Genomic DNA, 6,871 nt, shown 5'->3' on the forward strand with positions numbered 1-6,871 from the left:
TATCAAACTATACTACAAGGCAGTGATAATCAAAACAGCATGGTACTGACATAAAAACAGATATATAGATCAATGGAGCAAAATAAAGGGCCCAGAAATAAATCCATGCCTATATGGTCAATTAATCTATGACAAAGGAGGCAAGATTATACAGTGAGGTAAAGACAGTCTCGTCAATAAATGGTGTTGGGAAAACTGGACAGGTAAATGTAAAAAACACCAGACCAATTTCTTATACCATATGCAAAAATAAACTCAAAATGGATTAAAGGCTAAAATATAAGACCTGAAACCATAAAACACCTAGAAGAAACCATAGGCAATAAACTCTTTGAGAGTGGTCTTAGCAATATTGTTTTAGATATGTCTCCTTGGGCAAAGCCAACAAAAGCAAAAATAAACAAATGGGACTACATCAAACTAAAAAGCTTTTGCACTATAAAGGAAACCATTCACAAAATAAAAAGGCAACCTACTGAATGGGAGGAGATATTTGCAAATGATATATCCAATAAGGGGTTAATATCCAAAATATATAAAGAACTCATACAGCTCAACATAAAAAAAAAAAATCTGATTTAAAAATGGGCAGAGAACATGAATAGACATTTCTTCAAAGAGGACAGACATATGAAAAGATGCTCTATATCACAAACTATCAGAGAAATGCAAATTAAAACCCCATTGAGATATCACCTCACACCTGTCAGAATGGCTATCATCAATAAATCAACAAACAACAAATGTTGGCGAGGATATGGAGAAAAGGGAACCCTCGTGCACTGTTGGTGGGATTGAAAATTGGTGCAGCCACTATGGGAAACAGTTTGGCGGTTCCTCAAAAAATTACAAATAGATGTACTTGATGATCCAGCATTTCCACTCCTGGGCATGTATCTGAAGAAATCCAAAACACTAATTTGAAAAGATTTATGTACCCGTATGTTCACCTCAGCACTATTCACAATAGTCAAGATATGGAAGCAACCTAAGTGCCCAGCAATAGATGACTGGATAAAGAAGCTGTGGCACATTTATACAATGGAGTATTACTCTGCCGTAAAAAAGAGAAAAAAAAGAAGAAACAACAAAGTCTTACCATTTGCAACAACATGGATGGACCTAGAGGTTATTAAACTAAGTGAAATAAGTCAGACTGAGAAAGACAAATACCATATGATCTCACATGTGGAATCTAAAGAACAGAATAAATGAACAAACAAAACAGACTTATAGATACAGAGAACAAACTGATGGTTGCTAGAAGGAAGGAGGCTTGGGAGGGGGGTGACAAACGTGGTGGGATTAGGAAGTACTAATTGGTAGTTACAAAATAGTCACAAGGATGTGAAATACAGTGTGGGGAACAAAGTCTTACAATTATGTTCCTGAACTTGTTGCAACGATGTTGCTAAACTTCTTTGATATCAGAGGAATTATTCATTACGAATTTGTACCAACTGGACGAACAGTTAAGCAAGTTTACTATTTGGAAGTGCTGAAAATGCTGCATGAGAAAGTTAGACGACCTGAATTTTTTGCCAACAATTCATGGCTCTCGCATCACGACAAAGCACCAGCTCACACGGCACTGTCTGAGGGAGTTTTTAGCCAGTAAACAAATTACTGTATTGCAACATCCTCCCTACTCACCTGATCTGCCCCCCAATGAGTTCTTTCTTTACCCAAAGAGAAAGGAAATATTGAAAGGAAAACATTTGGATGACATTCAGGACATCAAGGGAAATACGACAGTTCTGATGGCCATTCCAGAAAAAGAGTTCCAAAATTGCTTTGAAGGGTGGACTAGGTGCTGGCATTGGTGCATAGCTTCCCAAGGGGAGTACTTCAAAGGTGATTGTAGTGATATTCAGCAATGAGATATGTAGCACTTTTTCTTAGGATGAGTTTGTGAACTTAAATGTCACACCTTGTATGCTATAACATGCATGAACCTTGAGTATATTATACTAAGTGAAATCAGCCAGTCACAAAAAGACGATATTGTATGATTCCACCTATACATGGTACCTAGAGTAAATTCAGAGAGACAGAAAGTAGAAAGGTGGTTAGAATGAGGAAAGGGGCTAGAATGAGGAGTTATTGATTAATGGGTACAGCGTTTCAGTTTTGCAAGAGGAAAAAAGTGTACACTATTCATATTTTTATTTTAAATCATGTAATGTATTATCTATTAAAATGAATAGATTTTTCAGACAGGTAAATAAATAAAATTTATTCAGCTATGTTCTCCCCTGCTTCTCAATGAAAACTAAAGCATGTCACAAGACTTTTGTCTTACATATTTAATGGTCCTATAGTTACTTTAAATCACAGTCTCAATTCCATTTTAAATAAAAATGTTAGAGCCCATAAAACAATGACAGCTTCGAAGTTAACTTAATGGTAGGTCTTGTCCTATCCCACAGATGGGCTTGGGAGCGGGTTAACCCCTTCCAGTAGCAGAGGGGAGCACGGCCCTCTTTCCCCTCTTCAAGCTTCCTTATTGGAATTTTACTAACCTTCCTTGCTGACCCACCCATCAGAGAAGGGCAATGTTCTTATTTTACAGGTAAGGTCATAAAATGGGTTCATGCTTTCTATGCTTGCAGATATTTAAAGCTGACTCTCTTTGAGGGCTCCTCGTGGGTTCTCCGAAAACAGCCCCCACAAACCATTGTTGGAATTCATCTGTGGTTCCCTTGACTTGAAAGGATGCACTCCATCCCTTCATTCATTCCCAACCACTAGGAGTTCGACAGGACTGCCAGCTTCTCCTCTCTGAGCCTGTTCGCCCATTATGTGGCCTTTGAGTCAGATCATGCAATGACCCCTGACAGGCTCTCTTTCACTTCTGGTTCATGGGAAACATTCGTGCACTGGTTGCCTAACAAACTGGAAGAACAGGCCGATTCCAATCTACTAGGAACTCTCCTTTGCTCCACCTACAAGCAGCAAGCCAGCCTTTCTCTTGATGTCTAGATTTCCTAAAAAGAAGTCAGACACCAGTGAACTGTGACCTGGTAAAATCAGAGGACACATATTAAGCTTTCCACGTGGTCTCACTGAAACCTCTCTCTTTTGACTTGAGGTGAGGAGGAAATCACATGTCTACCTCTATTGAGACAGGAGCAGGGTTCAAAGCCCACCAACAGCTCTCTCCAAAGAAAGCCTTTTAAAAATGTCTCTCCTTTATAGTGGAGAAATTGTAACGCCTTGGCAAAATTATCAAAATTAATATAACCAATGAGAGGCAGATAGATACTATGCACTCAAGTTGTGATACTCTGAGAAAAAGATCATTTATGTTGGATTGGGATCATAAACTGAATATAATCATGAGAAAACAGCAAACAAATTCAAAATAAGAATTGTTCTCTTAAAAACAAATATTTTTCAGCATTCTTTAAAACTATCATTGTTATAAAAGACAAAGAAAGGCTTGGGAACTGTTCCAGATGAAAGAGACTAAAGAAACAACTAAATACGATAAGTACACTGCAACCTCTAGTGGAGGAAAAAAACAAATGCTATAAAGGACATTATGTAGTTGACAAATTGAAATGTGGATGGTAAAGTGTTGTTTCGAAATTTCCTGAAGTTAATAAATGTACTGTGGTTCTATAACAGATAATGTCCTTTTTCTTAGAAAATATACAATGAAGTATCTGGAAAGAAAAGGAGTGTGATGTATGCAGCTTATTCTCAAATAAGATGTCAAATAAATATGTCTATAGAGAGAAAAAAAAAAAAAAAAAAAATATATATATATATATATATATATATATATATATATATATATATATATACAGAGAGAGAGGGATGATAAATCTCTCTTTAACAAAAAGGCAAGATAAAATGTTAACAATAAGTGAATCTGTATAAAACATAAACAGGTGTTTTTGTACCAATCTTGCAATTTTTCTGTAAATTTGAAATTATTTCCAAATAAAGAACTTTTTATTTAAAAAAAAAAAAAATCTCTCTTCAAAATCAAGAACACTACCCATTTGAATCCTTGTTAAAGGTAAAAGGACCAAGAGTCATGCATCTGATTTTTTAACAAATCCTTCATCTTTGTAGCCATTTCAATGTGAAAATAGCACACAAATAGAAAAGTGTATATTATGAACACACGGTTTGAAAAATAATAACAGGAACACCTGTGTACCTAGTAGGATATAGCCTAGGATGACAAAACACTGTCGATATTTTAGGAACTCCCTTACCCATGCTGTGCCTTTTCCAATTACTCTGCCATTATTCCACCCCAGGTAAACACTATCCTGAATTTTGTGATAATTGTTCAATCCCTTTCTTCACATTTTTATCACATATGTATATAGAGCTTAACAAGGTATAATTTAACAAGGTATAATTTAATTTATAATTTACACTCTAAACAAATAGAATATACTATGGTCTGAATGTTTTTATTCCCCCCAAAATTCATATGTGGAAACCTAACCCCCAAGGAGATGGTATTAGTAGGTGGGCCTTTGGGAGGTGATTAGGTCCATTTGTGTGGAGCCCTCATGAATGAGAATAGTGTTCTTATAAAAGAGGCCCCCGAGAGCTCTCAAGCCCCTTCCGCCAAGTGAGGACATAAGGAGAAGTCTACCACCGGACAGGCTCTCACCCAACCAGCAGGCCCCTGATCTCGGACTTCCAGCCTCCAGAACTGTGAGCAACAAATTTCTGTTGTTTATAAGCCACCCAGTCTGCGGTATTTTGTTACAGCAGCCTGAACCGACTAAGACAGAATAATATATTTACTTTTCTGTGACTTGCTTTTTACACTCAATACTACATTTCTGAGATTCACTTCATTCATACTCATGAGTACAGCTAGGGTTCCTTAATTTTCATTGCTATAAAACAGATCAATGTATGCCTATGCCATAATTTGTTTATCCAGCTCACTACTGATGAACAATTTGTATTGCTTCTATGTTTTTATCATTATTAAATAACGTTGCCGTTAATATTCTTGCACTTGTCTCTCAATAAACACGTGCATGAGCTTTCTCTAAGGATACATTCCTAGGAGTGGAATTGCTGGTAGGCACCAGCATTCCACTTTCCTGTTGACTACTATTGTCAATTGTCATTATATAAGGCCAAAATGTTTTTCAAAGTGATTGTAGCCATTTAAATTCCCACTAGCTGTGTAGGACAGATCATTCTGCTCCATAACCCCTATCATTCAACATTTGGTGCTATCCAACTTTAAAATGTTTCCATTCTGGTAAATATGAATGCTATCTTATTATGGCTTAATTGGCATTTCCCTCACTACTAATGAATTTGACTTCTTCATATATATGTATGGGTTGTGTGTGTTTCTCTTTTATGAAGTACCTGTTCTTTTTTCTGTTGAGATTTCTTTTTCTTATTGATCTAAAAGATTTTTTTATACATTTTGGATATTAATCCTTTTTCAATTATATATGTTAAATTATATTCTCCCAGTGTGTAGTTTATATTTTCATTTTTTGACATCTTTTTGAAATAGAACTTTTTCATTTTGATATAATCAAATTGATTAATCTTTCATTTTTAGTTTGAATTTTTTTGTGTTTTGTTAACAGATATTATCTTTTAAGTTTTATCACTTTGCCTGTCATATTTAAATCTTTAATTTACTGGGAATTAATTTTTCATATATTTTGACTTTGTTTTTCTTCCAATTGGATTGTACTTGCACCATTTTTTGAATAACCATCTTTTCTGCCCACTGATTTGCAGTGCCCTGGATGTCCACATGTGTGGGGCAGGGGGTTGACTCTGGATTCTCTGTTCTGTTCAACTGGTCTTGTTCTCTATTCCTGTGTCAGTTCAACACTATCTCAATTACTGTAACTGTAGAGTAAACTTTAATGTCTTGTAGCAACCTCAATTTCTTCAGGAGTGTCGTGGATATTCTTGGACCTTGGCTGTTTCATATCAATCACAGATTCAGCTTCTTAAATTCAAAGAAAAACTCTGTTGGGGACACTGAAATTTCAATGACTCTTCGGGCAGAATTACCATTCTTACAATACTAAGTCTTGCCAATCAACATAAAAAAGCTCTACATTTATTTAGACCTCTTGAATAAACTCTTTTTGTTACATTTACTTCATAACTTTTGGTGTTATATGCAATGTTTTAAAAATCTTATTTCTAACAGTTTTTCTGGTGTATAAATGTAATTGAGTTTTTAATTGTCCTTTTGTATCCAGAAACCGTGCTAAACATTCTTATTTATCCTAATAATTCATCTGTTGAATATTAGCTTTCCTACATTGACTATCATATCATTTTTTTAAATGTTGGTTTCTTCTTTGCAAATGTTATACCTTCTTTTTCTTCTCTCATTACTTTAGAGTAACCCTAATAAAAAATCTGAATCGACATGATGGTTTGGGGCATCTTTGTCTTGTTCCTAACATAAAAGAAACGTTATTAACATTTCATAAGTAAGTATATTTGCTGTGGTTTTTGGGTGGGGGAAGATGGGCTTTATCCGGTTATGGGAGTTCCTTTATATTCCTAGCTTGTTTAAAGTGTCCTTTTTATTTTTCTGCATTTATTGAGATGATCATATGGCTTTTATCTTTTATTGTCTTACTCTAGTAAATTGCATATATTAATTGTAATAAAATTGATTTTCAAATGTTAAACTTGCATTGCTGGGTGATTCCAATTTGGTCATGATGTAGCTGTCATTTGTATTCATCACTGGATTCAGTTTGCTTAGATTTCACTTAGGATTTATGAATAAAACGGGCCTATAATTTTATTTTCTTGTACTATCCTTGCCAATTTTTGGTATTTCTCTAAGTCAATCTCTTTCATAAAGAATAATGAAAATTTCAAAGATAAAGAA

The sequence above is a fragment of the Rhinolophus sinicus genome, chromosome 16 (assembly GCF_057876585.1).
Source record: "Rhinolophus sinicus isolate RSI-liver-muscle chromosome 16, RSI-T2T, whole genome shotgun sequence".
Taxonomy (NCBI): Eukaryota; Metazoa; Chordata; class Mammalia; order Chiroptera; family Rhinolophidae; genus Rhinolophus; species Rhinolophus sinicus.